This window comes from Pimephales promelas, chromosome 7 (assembly GCF_988280905.1).
Source record: "Pimephales promelas chromosome 7, fPimPro1.hap1.1, whole genome shotgun sequence".
Lineage (NCBI taxonomy): Eukaryota > Metazoa > Chordata > Actinopteri > Cypriniformes > Leuciscidae > Pimephales > Pimephales promelas.
Window position 1 is genome coordinate 36,382,561 of NC_142775.1, and position 15,876 is coordinate 36,398,436.

Below are 15,876 nucleotides of genomic sequence, written 5' to 3' on the forward strand. Positions count from 1 at the left end.
CAAAGTATTCCTTTAACTAAATCACTGTTGGTTTTGATGAGTACGATTGAAAGCATGCATCTGTGGTTTACCAGCGAGGGAGCATTGGGAGCACAGAAGCGCTCTCTTGAGCACTTGATGTTGATTCTGATCTTTCATTTGCTCAATTTATCACTCTGGTCACATTAGTCATATCGCTCCTTTTTGGCTATGTGGCTGTGATAAATTGCATTCGTCAGAAGTAAACAAGGCTAGGATGGGGTTGAGGCCGGTTCCATCTTACTCTTACATTTCCAGATCTTTCTGCTGCCTTAATCAGAGATTTAAAACAGGTGTCATTTCCCGTTAAAACTGTTTTCCTTCTCTTTTTTTTTATGAAACATGCTTGTTGCATAATGAGAAGCACATTTACCACATTACTGATTTGTTCTTCTTTTTATTGTATGTTAGAGTTCCCCCCCTCCACACTTTTCCTGGCAGGTTGTGAAGCTGGACTGCTCTTATCAAGCTAAATAACACCTGGAGGGAAACTTTTAACACACTTCACTTTGCTCGATCCTCATCAAATCTAAACGTGTCTGGCACAAAGAGTCTGTCTTCTGGATCCTTCGTTGCCAAGCCATGAGTCTATTAATGGCACTCCAAGGAAAACAGGTTTGGAGACCAAACAGGAAAGCGCTGGATGTGTACCAGTTTCTATGGCAGGTGAGTCAGTGATTTAGCATTCGCTTTATGAGTTGTGGCATGGGCTCTGGAGCCTCAATTGCACATGGGTAAAAGACCAGGACCACAAAGCTGCGTTATTTTATACTTGTACATTATATAGGTATACTTGTATATCAGGGGTGTAAGACCCTCATGTCAAGATTCGATACACATTACGATACTGAACTCACAATGATATTATTGTGATACTCCAAGACATTTGGTAAAAGGTTAACAAAAAATAAACTGCTGATTAAAATGCTACATTTGGCGTTACATTGTGGGTGTAAATGAATAGGGTTGGACTTGGTGTTGGTAACTCAATGCACAGGACAATGGTGACACCAGAATAAAAATATGCATGATTCTAAAGCTGAAAGTACAGAATTATTTTAGACGAATTTGCTTGCACTCCAACATGACATCATGACTTTTGCGTAAACATACACGCCACTTTCAAGTCAAGTGGCGTGTTATCTATATGCATTTTGAGCTATCCGCATGTATGTCTACGCCATTAACGTCCGAGTGATTCCGCGTGTATATACACGCCTTTAAATGTCCGAGCGAAACGAAGCAAAATGTACATCTACATCTGGGGAGCGATCTTTTTTTTTTCCTAGGATGGTAAGGGAACAGTCATAAATGCCATTAACCCCAGTGACGGGTAGGTTTAGGGACGAGGGTTGAGGTAAGTCATATATTTATATATACAGTAATAACGTTAAGTCGACGGCGTTCATAAACACGCTGAAAAGCGATTGGAAATGGAAATACGAATTGGCGTGTCATTCAAACGCAATTTCATGAGATCAGTCTGCACTCTGTCACTGACTAGATATATTATGTAGGACACTTTTTACTGGTAACAACATAAGATATTTGGCATTATCAGGACCCACAAATATTCCCCCATTGCATACACATTATATATAGTAGTTTATTATAATAATATAATATAGTAACTCTGAAAACTCACACTGCAGTTACTTTTATTGTAACTATCCATGATACATATTGTTGCATTTTTGTATTGAGATATATTGTGACACGATATTTTGTTACACCCCTATTTTATATTATTTTTTTATTGAAAATTCTTGTTTTTATCATATTGCAGTTGCTATCATTTTTCTAAAAACAATAAGCCATTATTGCTCTATTGGGTTGAGATCTGGTGACTGTGGGGGCCATTTTAGTTCAGTGAACTCATTGTCAAATGATTCGAGCTTTGTGACATGATGCATTATCCTAGCCATCAGAGGATGGGTACATGATGGCCATAAAGGGATGGACATGGTCAGAAACAATGCTCAGGTAGGCTGTGGCATTTAAACGATGCCCAATTGGCACTAAGGGGCCTAAAGTGTGCCAAGAAAACATCCCCCACACCATTACACCACCACCACCAGCCTGCACAGTGGCATGATGTATCCAAGGCATGTAACAAGGCATGATGGATCCAAGTTCCCAGTCTGTTTACGCCAAATTCTGACTCCACCATCTGAATGTCTCAACAGAAATCGAGACATCAGACCAGGCAACATTTTTCCAGTCTTCAACTGTCCAATATTGGTGAGCTCTTGCAAATTGTAGCCTCTTTTTCCTATTTGTAGTGGAGATGAGTGGTACCCGGTGGGGTCTTCTGCTGTTGTAGCCCATCTGCCTCAAGGTTGTTGTGGCTTCACAAATGCTTTGCTGCATACCTCGGTTGTAACGAGTGGTTATTTCAGTCAAAGTTGCTCTTCTATCAGCTTGAATCATTTGGCCTATTCTCCTCTGACCTCTAGCATCAACAAGGCATTATATCAAGAAAATACTGATAACACGAAAATATCAGTGCTTGCACTGGATTAAAAGAACAGAGTTGATATTAAAATGTAAAATAAAATGTTCCATAACCCCCTATAGGTGTAATTTGACAATTCAGGGTGCATTTTAAAAAATTCTTCTTCGACATCATCTTTGCAAAGTAAACCTGGTTCTGGTTAAATGGATGCATGTAAGAAAAGTTTCTAAATCATGTTACTTGCATATTGAGGCAAATATCTCTACAATTGTTCATGCTTAGGCTTACGTTTTTAAGCATCTAACCCAAAGTACTAAACTTTGACTAATGTGAGTATTAAACTTTGACATTACGTATCCTGAATCATGGTTATGGTAGTTAATAGTTAATTTTCAAACGTTAATCTTATTTTTAAATAAGTAAAAAGCCAAAAACAAGTAGCTCACAACAAAGATGATTTGATTTTAGTCTGTACATCGAGTGCTTCAGGCAACAGTTTAAAACTTAAGTGACCTAAAAACCCTGACCTAATGTCTGAGGAATATCAATAAAGCGCTGCCTTACGAGCACTGTAATAACTTTTGAATCAAATGCAATGCAGACGGAGCGAGTTGTGTGGTATCATGCGGATCCAGTGCAAGGGATCCCTCCATCAACACGTGAAGGAGAACAGAACAGGTTGCTTTCAGCCAGAGGGGATTTGGAAGCACTCACTGAAACACCCCTCTCATTCATCTTACTGCACATACTGTTCTGGGTTTAGATTTTCATCTCAGACTGCACATGTTCCCGTTTTCACTTCAAAAGAATAAATACTTAAAACTTAAACCCGAGAAAGTAGTTGATAAAGTATATTTACTACTGTTTTAATGACTTGACAGACATGATTTAACGTACACATTATCATTATTTGTGTTCATATATAAAGAATCACTCCTACAACATGTTGTTAGCAACATGCTCCACCAGCGATGGGAACCAAAGTCTAACAGATTAAAAATAATAATAATATAAATAAATGCACTCTTTAAATCATACTTCAGCATGTTAAATGGGTGGATGGATCACATTATCAGTTGTTTTGCCAAGGGTAGTAAATCAGTATCATACAACTGATAGATATAACTTTAAATTCTGATGTTATGAGCTATGTTTGTTTTGTTTATATGTGAAATATTTTATAAAAATAGTGTTGCTCCTGTGAACAGTTTATTTGGACGAACTATTTATACATGATTATTCAATTACCATTTAATAAGGAATTTTTACTAATTTAATTTATGATAATAATTATTATTTTTATTATTTATGCCTTATCAAATTTCCACTTCATACCATGCTTAACTTAAAATGCACAACCTCATGTGTATACATGTATGTATTTAATTTGTAATTATTCATTTATTTTAAACTTTCATGCCTTAGGTCACCATAAAACACACAAAATTAATGACGTGGAATAGTTGGTCTTAAAGTATTATGTCCTTTACATTCAAGCACAGCACTATTTCAAAATAAAGAAGTAATGACTTCTGTAAATCGTTTGTATACCCTCTCCCCTAATGTGCCTCTTCAGCATTTAACATTTAGAAAGAGCAGTTTTGTCTTGCATGATTTGCTTCTGATATTTCCAGCAGTCAAGCTCTGGATAAAACTATGACAAAGCTTATAAGCAAATGTTCCTGGCTGGTTATTATGGCTATACCTCTTTCTGTTTATGCTCTGCTTACATCAACAATTACAGCATATTTGTTCAAAATCCATACAGAATGGCAAACATGCTAGCTCATATTTTCCCCTCCTCTAAGAATCGCTGCCAGACCTCACACTTTGTAACTCACTGTTGACTCGGCCAGCTCCGATCACTCACCTCATCAAAGTATAACTTAACAGTATGTTTTGAGTTATTACTACTGTGCTGAATTAATTGTAACCCCCCAGCTCTTTTAATAGCACTGAGATTCATAATTGTTCGGTGTAATATGCTCAGAGCCTGAAAGATGCACTTTCCTTTACGAGAAGATTCAGATTTATAGTGATTGTCAAAAAAGAAAAGGAAGAAAGCAAAAACCTGGCGTCTGTACTGTTTGGGAGTGGTGTTGTAGACTTTCCCTAATTCATCATGGCCCTTTCATGTATTACATACTAAGTTCATAGAAAAATAAAAAAAAGACAGCTACACCTTCAACAAGGAAAAATTCCTTCGCCAGAGCAAATTTTGGACAGCCCTTCTTTTCACGGTCCGCCGTGCCAGATTCACAGAGCTCTCATGCAAAAAGTGCTGGCTTGGACAGACTCTAGGCCCTTTCATCTCAACCCTGCAATATATTTAATTACTTACCTAAATATACATATGAAAGAGGGGCGTGACATGCCCAGAGAGAGACGTGGGCTGAGAATTTGACTGAGGTCCAGATATTAAATGGATCAATAAGAGTCTCTGTCAGTAAATGGAACTGAATAGCGGTGCGCTGTCAGATGAACCCAGAGGTTTATGACTGACTGCTCATAATCCTAAACGCGGCTCAAGCCAGGAAGGACGTGAGTGTACCGTCATGAACAGGGGAAGAACAAGACAGATTTAACTGGTGAGGCAAACTATATGGATGGGAAAGGGAAAATAATGGAGTATAATTATAATGGAGAACTACCAGTATAATTCTGGGAAGGCAAGTTTTCCTTTGGACAGAGAAAAAAAGAAAATAAAAATTATACTTTATATTGCACAAGACAGAACAGATTTGGCCTGATAAGATACAATATTTAAAAAACGAACTGAGTTGTGAAATACTGTCACAACTGTAAGTAATGATTTTTTTTTTTTGTTGTTGTATTTTTTGTATATTTCACAATCCTCAAAGCAGATCTACAGAAAATAGTGGCTTTTATGCCGGGTTCACTTAAGACTATACAATATTTTTGTCTGTTATTATAGTCACTGTGTCTGATTATACAATTTTGATTCCTAAATTCTTATCCACAAGTTTCCTACGCCCCATGAGGCCTTGCGTCAAAAGTGGGCGCGACTTCCGGTTGGAAGTAAACAAAGCGCGATTTGACATGCTTGACACTCGTTCATTCAACAGTTGACAGTCATTCAAGTTATAGCGATCCAAACTAGCTAACGATGTGGGAACTCAACCTCAACGAAATTCAAAAGGGTGAAATAACAGTACCTTTACCCTCCGCAGTAGTTGATTGGGAGTATTATAATAACATTATTAATAATCAATACTCATCAAGGCATGGTGACAGACAGTTGTGTGAGCTGACAAACAATTAAAATAAAAAATACACACTTAGTCATTGTGCTTTGGAGTTTATTCAAAATTATAAATGAATGTGCTACTTGAATACATTAACTGGCACATTTGGTATTCTGTCAACACAGGCTTTGATCCTGAGTTTAGGTGTAACATCAGTAGAAAACAGCCAAACACATGCTGATAGAGTTTATAGAACATTAAGAATTTAAACAAATGTACACAGGAAGATTCGTCGTCTTTTGGGAGGTGATGGAAACTATCGTTGGCAGGATCAGAGACGGGCTCTGGCAGAATCACTCTGATTTCGTTTTTAGCTTATGTTCAAAACAATCCCGTTTAAGCCACTAAATTAGTTTAGTCCGGTTATACATACAACCGCGAGCAGCACATGTTGTCCCTGAGCTCCGTAACGACATCTCTCATAAAGATTTGCGTCTTTAAATAGTAAAATAATTCTCCGAAAAACAGCTAGCCTCTTCGCTAACTAACACACAAAATACCATTGAAATGCTACTTCCGCCGCCTCACCGGAAGTTTCACCCACTTTATTTTTTACAGGAGCGCCCCTCGGAAACTTGTGGATAGTGTTGTGTACAAGAAACATGTCGGACTACACCAACCCATGCATATCTTATGCAAGTAAAAACTTACTTTAGCGTATAAATTGCACGATAAACACACTAAAGACACATTTAGTGTGATCGGGTTGACGGCATATATGTATTAAGCTAATATCTACAAACAAAACAATATTTATTGACGTGATATAATAGGTTATTTTTAAAAAAAAGTATACAGGCCAGCCTAAAATAGCAATATTGACTAAACCAATGGTGTGGTGTACTTTAGCTTTAATATTACATGATTTCATACACCATAATTTTCACTTGTAGCTGTAAATACTTAGGGATTATTAGATATCCAATGATAAAATTCTGGGCCAGGTTGCAACAAAGAGTTTTCTTAATTTAAGGGGTTTGTTGAAACCGACTGACCCCTATCTTAACCTTGCTTGGTACTAATAATTTATCTTAACTGCATGCATGTGTGAAAAAAAAAATACTGCTTTAAAAATAATTCTGCATCTAACTTTTAATATAAGAAAATGAGCTTGCTTTGGTGTTATCTCGAGGTCCATAGGGCTGCATGCAATTACTTTAATAACTTACATTCTTGGTTGGCATTGACAGCAGCTCTGAGTCTCGTAATCATACGGTGTTATTAGAGTTTGTATTTTTGTAACTTTGATTGAATGTCTGTTGATCACTATCATTGTAAGTACACTCTCTCACCATTGTGTAAACATTTCTATATATAATTTCCTGCTATCAGACTCTTTTTTTTTTACCTACAAGCTTTGCATCCCTAAAGATTACAGCATTTTGTTTTGAATAGCATGTTTCTAAGCGACATACACAAACCTCTAACCAAGGACAAAGTCACTTGTTTACTTAGAAAATGGAAAAAAAGCTCAAATGCTGTGCTCTAATGGGATTCCAACATCCTTGTGCAGTTTCCCTGCAGTCACCTGGGAACACGAGCCTGTACACACGGAGATGATCTGCTGTGGTTCACACTCCCACACGTTGGCTACGTTCAAACACAGTCGTGTTTGGGACTGACGAACGTATTTAATAACAGGTGTGACTTTCAAACTGTTCTGTTGGATGGAATAATGTCTGTATGGACAGGTAAAAGTCAGTCTTATTCTAACTCACTTATTCTTTCTTTAGCAAATATAGAAATGTATGTTGGAATTTTAAGGACTTGAAGAAATAGTTAGGTTGTTTGAATCCTGTATGAATTTCACAATAGCAAAAGATGAATTTTTAGGTGAATATTTATGAAAATGAGGACTGGGTGCAAAGCATCACACAAGTGGTTCTTGACTTTTGCCTTATAATATTTAAAACCATCTGAAATTTAAGTTTAAGAATTGTAAAAAGTCTCAAACAGCCCATTCTCATCCCAAGGCGTCATTTTGACCATGCTTCAATATCTGACACTTTAGGCACCCTTTAGCGTCAGTTAGATGACGCCCTTGGATCGCATCTAACCCTACCCCAGACCTAAACCTACCCGCGTCATCTAACTGACGCTAAAGGTAAAGCGTCAGTTAGCTAGATGACGCCCTAGGATTGAGTCACGTAACTGACGCTAAAGGGTGCCTAAAGCGTTGGATGTTGAAGCATGGTCAAAATTGTAAGTTAGATGACGCCTTGGGATGAGAATGCGATGATTTATCAGAAAAACACTATTGTGAATACAAAAATGTATTGTATTACTTACGCTAATCGTTTTAGCTAGTTTAGAAAAGCGGTATGAAATATCTGTTTGTGAATCTAAAGCCCTGTTTACACCTGGTATTAAAACGAGTTTTGCTTGATTGGATCACAAGTGGACGATATCACAAGATCTTTTTTGAAGCTTGAAAGCTCCAGTCCACATTTATTGCAATTGCATAGAAAAGATTTACTAAATCCTTTTGTGTTCTGGAGAAGAAAATAAGTCATATTTGCAATTGCAAAGACGAGGGTGAGTAAATGATGGTTTCGAACTATCCCTTTAAGTTTAAATTCAGCACCAATCCAAATAAAGACTACAAATATAACTCCATAAATACAGTATGGCAGACATGGATGTTATGCAATATTGTGACAAGATTCAGCAAGTTAAGCGAGGAAGTTTTTAATAAGGGGGAAAAGAAATCTTTTGACCGTAGGCCTATCCAAAGCCTGTGATCTACAGTAATTCATTTCATGGTGGAGAATGTTCTGAACTCCCTACAGTTGTTCAACGACACCTCTTTTCCAACACAAACCAGCCGTCTCCAAAAAACACTTCACTAGGGACCGTGTTCCCCACAGTGAGGTCAGCTGTACTTGATTTCGACCAGCTATTATGTTTGGTTGTGAGGCGAGGATCGTTTCTCCAATAAAATTTGATGATAATTTAGTCCATCTCCTTTGACAAAGGGGACAGCAAAGCAAATTATGGCCCCACCCTGTAAGACACCCTGACTAGGGCCAAAAACTCAGCATAGAGCAGATTGAACTTGGCCTGTGGACCCTCCAGATGTGTCATATAGAGAACATTTGGTCTTTTTACAATCTCAGTGCTTTTCCCTCCATTTCTCACTTGATATCCTCTGTATCCCGTGAAGAACTTGAAACAGCATGCTCTTTTTTTCCATAGTGGCTTGCCAGATTTTATTTCTCTGATCTTAGCATCTCTCTTAGTCGTGTCGTTTCAAGAATCACTTGATGTGGGAAAATTCGGAGCAAATCCTTAGCCCTGTTTGATATGTATTAAACAGTATCAGGTAACTCGTTTGAGCTTGAACATATCTCAGAACACTTTGTTTTTGTTAGGTAATGTCTGTTAAATATTCTGTTCTTATTTCTGTTGGACGGACATAACTTCTGATCACAGAATCTGTACAGTTTTTGATTTCGCTGGTGTTTTCTTTAAAACTGTTTGTTGAGAATTATTCCCCTTTAACTCTTTCCCCGCCATTGACTGAAGTTGCCATCATTTATGAGACAACGTTTCCGCCCTTTGAACAGAATTTTCCAGCTTTCCACTGTTATATGGTAGGGGGCGCTATTTCTGCAACTTCTAAAAAGGGCACTGAATCTCTGGATCAAAACACAGGCAAAAAGGAGCAGAAACAAGCAATAAAAGCATTGCTTCTGCACGTTGTAGACTTGATTTTCTCAGATTTTTGTTCAAAATGTTTGTTTTTTTTGTCCCGAAACAATTTTTTTTTTTTTTTTTTTGGGGACAGGAATGTTGTATCAGGTTCAACTAAAGATGTTGATCCAGGAACATGTCAAAATCACACTGACCCAAAATCTAAATTCAAAATAGCTTACTACCATCCTGTTCTTAGTATTTCAGCATTATTATTAGGCTACATGACCCAAATAGTAAGATGATTCAAGCCTTACATCCTCCTCTTACTTATAGCCCTCCTAAGAACTTGTATTAATGATGCTATAAAAATGATAGATCCTAGCTTTATAACAGCGTTGTTCCCACGCAGCCTCAGCCCTGTCCAGTTATGACTGGAATGCTAGTTTTACCATGTTTACTGAAGATCCCAAAGAGACAGTTTTTTTTACAGAAAACACCTAGTATCTTTTTTTTTTTTTTTTTTTTTATACAAAAACTTTGTCATTGCACAAACTGTGCTCCCACTGTGCATGGTCATAAAGTTTGTAAGAACAAGAAGCAACACATGCACTGCAGGTTTTGTTTATTACGAAGCAAAATATTTTATAGTTATCCAATCTCACCAGTGAATACATTGGCCATGTACACACTGCAGATAATACAATTGTCACTTGGCAAATGGATTACAAATGGCAAATTAAACATTCCCTTTAAAAACTGTTTGCCAGTTTAGCATTTACTATTAACAATATAATAACACTAATTATCATCATTTAATAAAAATGAAATAATAATGTTTATTTATTTATTTATTTTTACTTCCACTCTTAGTCCTACATAATAATATGTCTCCAATCGCAAATGTTTCTCTGGTCTGGTAAAAAAAAAAAATATATATATATATATATATATATACACACACACACACACACACACACACTTTTTACTAAAAGAAAATTGTTTACTGCCACTCCCACAGCGTAGCTATGGTTATCACTTTATCAACCAATACGATTTGGGGAGTGACTCCTGTATTCTGAACATACCAAATGATAATTTAGAGGATTCACACCCTTATTTATGGTCGCTCTTAAAACTTTTCAACGTGTACGTGACCAGAGAATGTTCCATCCAGTTGCTTTTGCCTTGAAGCAGTAAAAAAGAAAAACATTCATCATTCATCTGTCATTATTTTTCCCCAGCGCAAGTCATTTGAAATGTTTGTGAAGTGCCTTTCTTCACATCTTGTAAAGGCCTGGGATGCAAACCCCACAATGTTTTTTTTTTTTTTTTTTTCCCTCCTCCAAGAGAGCAACAATTGCTCTCTTGCTCAAGGCTGAATTCCAGCAGAGGAGAGGTTCTTATTTTGCCTTTTTCCAAGCACCTGTTACCCTGGAGACTGGGTAACCAGGGAAACACTAGCACTAGGAGGCAATATCCTCAGAAATGTATGAGACACACCCTTGGAGATGAAATAGCCAGGAATCAATCATCCTGAATGTGCAATGGAGCTCTTTGTTAAAGCATTGCATTCAGCTTATATTAATTATTTGATAGAGTTGTGAAATCGTTTATTTTGAACATGCTGAAATTCAGGGCTATTTGACAAAGAGAAATCCTTGAGAAAACTCGAAATGTCATGGCAATAATATAAAGTTAATAGAAATAGTATATTAGCCTATAGATTAGTTTACTCATGTAACATAACAGAATTTGTGAGATAAAAAGTCGAAATTATCTTTTAAATTTTTTTTATTAAATGGCAGAAACAAGCTTCCATAAGATCCGCTCTGAGCATGCAAACGGTAGGCTACTGCTAGAATATGTAAAACTCTTTGTTCCATGGACATCGTAACGTTTGTCAGTTTAAACAATTGTGTAAATTTGAATTTGGCTAAAGTCAGTGGGACTAATTGCACAATGTCCATAAGAACAACAAATATTTGTTCTTTTTTTTTCCCCAGTGCAGAAATAGACACATTGAGATGGTGCTGACCTGGTGTTCGAGTGACGGACACGCTTAACAGTTCAACAGTGAACTTTCAAGGTGATGTATTGGGTTCTAATACCCCTTCATTTGTCACTCGGAAACAGTTTGCTCGAGCGAGCGCTACATTTTTGGAAGTGCAGGTTGCATGTCAAACTTCAGCGAGTGTTTAGAAAAGTCAACACAATTAACCACAAGAGATTAATCTGTCTCCACCCTCACTTCACTTAACATTCCTTCCTCTCGTTACTGTGATTAATAATTCCCACAAATACCAGGCTAAAACCCAGTCATTAAACACAGACAGTCGTGCCTCGGACTTCTCAGCCCTGCATTTCTGCAGCTTGCGATTAATTCCTAAAATACTTTCCTGGCTCATATATTTATAAGGACTCTGACAGCCCATTATCAGGGTGGCAACTCTAAATAAACAGCGCGAAGGAGTCGTTTTGTTGATCCTGTCTTGAGGACTGATTCTTTTTTGTGTGTGTTTGGATCAGCATTAGGTCATTTTCTGTCATTTTAAGAGGTGCATTGCTGATTAACTTCAATGCCATGGAGGTTATCTGTTTTGACTAGTTTGATAACATGTGACCAAAGCTACTGTTCTCTTGTCTCACTGATGAGATGAACTGGAGTGAAGGAGTGGTGTGGTTTTAACATTCCCATCATGCAGAGAGTGGACATCTGCCATCCGCTTATCCGCATGCAGTCTTTTAAAACAAGTCAGAGAAGAGAAATGTTCAGACTGCGTGGGAGATTCACAGTGATTCCTCCCTGCTGAGCTGCATATCGTTTTGAGGCGCTTTCTCGTGGTCTATGGGAGCTAGAGCTGTGTGATGTGCCTTAAAAAAAAAAAAAACATCACAGACACACACCCAATTAATGCTTTTTACAAAATTGATTTATCCAAGTTAACGCTAATTTATAATTTAATAAATTAATTTGGTAACACTTTACATGAAGGGGTGTGCATAAGCATAAGACTGACATGACACTTTCATAATCATGATGACATATGAAGGAAGTTTTATGCATGTTTGTGACAACTGTCATTAAGTGTCATGACATTTTTAATGCAAATATGACATTGTTTGAGATGTCTTTGTTATGACACCTTGACATACACCAATACATCATAACCTGTCAGTGTCTTTGTCATGACAACTTGATATTACTAAGACAACACAACCTGTCATAAACATGACATAGCAGATTAATGATCAAACTTTAGAAACCACCTAGCTTTATAACATTACATTAAACTGTCAGGTGGTTGGTTTTGACATTGGCTGTCATGAAGCCATTATAACTTTTTAATGACAAATTCAATTAGTATCACTGTAGTTGAGGTCACGAAAAATATTCATGACAGTTATAATGGCCTCATGACAGTTAATCACAAAGCCAACCACATGATAGTTTAACTTACTTTATGTCAAGTTGTCATGACAAAGACACTGACAGGTTATGATGTTATGGTTTGTCAAGATGACATAAAAAGACATCTTAAACAATGTCATATTTGCATTCAAAATGTCATTATTGAGCGAAAGACACTTAATGACAGTTGTCATAAACATGCATTAACCCTATTTCATATTCAAGACATATGTCATGTCATGGTTATGAAGAAGATATCATGTCAGTCTTATGCACACCCCTTCAAGTAAAGTGTTACCATTAATTTGATAAATTAATTTTAAAAAATCATATTAATTTTGTGTTGCTGTGTTAAAGGGACCATCAAAATAAAGTGAACCCATACTTGTATTCAGTAATGATGCATTAAATTGATCAAAAGCGTCAGTAAAGACTTGAAACTGTTGCAAAACAAATATTTCTGTTCCAAATATACTGTACATGTTGTTCTTTCGGTGACACTTTTATTTAAGGTGACGTAGTTACACATTACTACATTTACTTACTAAAGTAATAACAGTAAATTATGCATAATTACATGCAACCAACCCTAAACCAAACTCTAATCGTAACTCTGTTGTTAGTACATTGTTAATTGATATTACTCGGTACTTATCTGAGTAAGCACAATGTAACTACGTCACCTTAAATTAATGTGTTTATATATCAAAGTGTCCTGAAAAAGAGGGGAAAAAAAACTGGATAATGGTTTCCATAAGGATATTAAGCAGCACAACTGTTTTTGACATTGATGATAATAAGAAATGTTTCTTGAGTGCCAAATCAGTGATTACCTAAGAATCATTTGACACTGAAAATTCAGTTTTGATATCACAGAAATAATTTACATTTTAAAATGTACTCAAATATAGTACCGATATTTTAAATTGTAATAATATTTCACTATATTACCATTTTTACCCTATTTTTAATTTAATAAAAGCACTCTTGGTGAGCATAAGATACTTCTTTCAAACACAATATAAAATCTTACAGACTCTTTTTAACGGTAGTGTATTGAAAATTAACATTAAACAAGACTAATAAAATCTGTAAAAATGAGGTTAGCTATTTCATGTTTTCTAGCATAAGATCATTTTACCTTATTGAAAAGTGCTACCAAAATTGGACAATCAATAATGGACTGAATTGATAAACATTTATTATATATGTCATCAGTGGGAACCCCAGGGTTGTGTGGACAGAGTTGGACCTCATGTCACAGCCCACTGCCCTCTCATGGTTTTAATACATCCAGGCCCTGCTGGGTCACAGCTCAAAGACTAAACACAAGACATTCACATATGTGTGTGTGGTACGTAGACTGAGTTTCCTGCTAGTTCTCCCCAAATAGCACAGACCACATCAAATGCAAGAAAGGGGACTTGACTTTGAGGACCTCTGAATACGCTGACTGAGAGAGACAAATGCTCCGAGAATGTGCCTGAGGTGAATCACAGTAATAGTTAAATGTACATTGTCATCTTTAACTCACCCCCATGATGTTACACATCTTATTATTTTCTTAAACAAAAGCAGACATAATCATGAAATGTGTCTTTGGCTGTTTTTCTAATTGTTGTCTAATTTTTGATAAGATAAATGTGCTTGAGAAACAACAATACATAAGATAAAGTCTTTTTAGTGGATGTTTTTTTAGAGAATTCATACTTTTTAAAGTATAAATAAGTTAAACACAAGTGAAAAAAATATGTTGGTGCAGTTAGACAAAGCACATTTATTCAGAATAAAATCTAAGTAAGCTTGTCTTAGTATTTCAATGATGCGTTGCTTCAAGTAAAATATTTGATATTTCTTTTTCTCGAAACTAAAAACTAATTAAAGGATTAGTTCACTTTTGAAAAAACTTTTGCTGATAATTTACTCACCCCCATGTCATCCAAGATGTCCATGTCTTTCTTTCCTCAGTCGAAAAGAAATTAAGGTTTTTGATGAAAACATTCCAGGATTTTTCTCCTTATAATGGACTTCCATGGGAACCAGGTCCAACCGAGGTCCAAACGACAGTTATAACAGTTAGAGATGCTTCAAATGTCTTTAAACGACACCAGACGATGAATAAGGGTCTTATCATGCGAAACGATCGGTTATTTCAAAGCTTATTCCAAAAATGTAACTTTTCTAAGGACAAATGCTAGCCTTGCTCTATTCTGTGAGGCGCGTTTGTAACGTCACATAATACATAATTACGTTCAAAAGGTCACGGGCGACATAGCCAGAACAGAAGTACAGAGTCAGAGAACAACCGAGGTATGTACAAGTTGAACGCATAGGTTGAACGTGAAAACTAACTCAAACGCCGTTTACAAAAAAGGAATTAAAAGGTAAAACAACGATGTCGGACGATTTTGATTCTGTACTTCCGGCTACGTCGCCCGTGACCTTTTGAACGTAATTACGTATTATGTGACGTTGCAAACGTGCCTCACAGTATATTACAAGGCTAGCATTTGTCCTTAGAAAAGTTACATTTTTGGAATAAGCTTTGAAATAACCGATCGTTTCGCATGATAAGACCCTTATTCATCGTCTGGTGTCGTTTAAAAACATTTGAAGCTGCATCTGAAACTTATTAACTGTCGTTTGGACCTCGGTTGGACCTGGTTCCCATGGAAGTCCATTATAAGGAGAAAAATCCTGGAATGTTTTCATCAAAAACCTTAATTTCTTTTCGACTGAGGAAAGAAAGACATGGACATCTTGGATGACATGGGGGTGAATTATCAGCAAAAGTTTTTTCAAAAGTGAACTACTCCTTTAAGGAGTCATCTTTTTTGCAGTGTACCATAATTATCTCAATAAGCTCACCAATATTTTTTAAACAGAGTTGACAGCCTCCACATCACGTTTTTTTTTTTTTATTAAAAAAAAGAATTAAAAAAAAAAACATACCTTTTACACAAACGTTTAAAAATCGGCACAATTTCTCTGTATTCTAATGCTGTGGCTAAAGCCTGTACAATATTTGGCCCCAGTGTTTGTCTCAAACTCTGCCTTTTTCAATGTACATTGCATGGGAAAACGAAAAGAAT

General features: G+C 36.5%; 2 long non-coding RNA genes across 2 annotated transcripts in view; one reads left to right on the forward strand and one right to left on the reverse strand.

Annotated features, from left to right (window-relative positions):
- Nucleotides 1–15,876, reverse strand: part of LOC148978393 (uncharacterized) — a 76,477-nt gene that overhangs the window by 23,934 nt on the left and 36,667 nt on the right. The gene's annotated exons all lie outside the window — the stretch shown is intronic.
- Nucleotides 15–11,461, forward strand: LOC148978395 (uncharacterized). Its single transcript, XR_016169344.1, has 3 exons — nt 15–311; nt 430–684; nt 11,379–11,461. It is a non-coding gene; the product is annotated as an uncharacterized LOC148978395 (long non-coding RNA).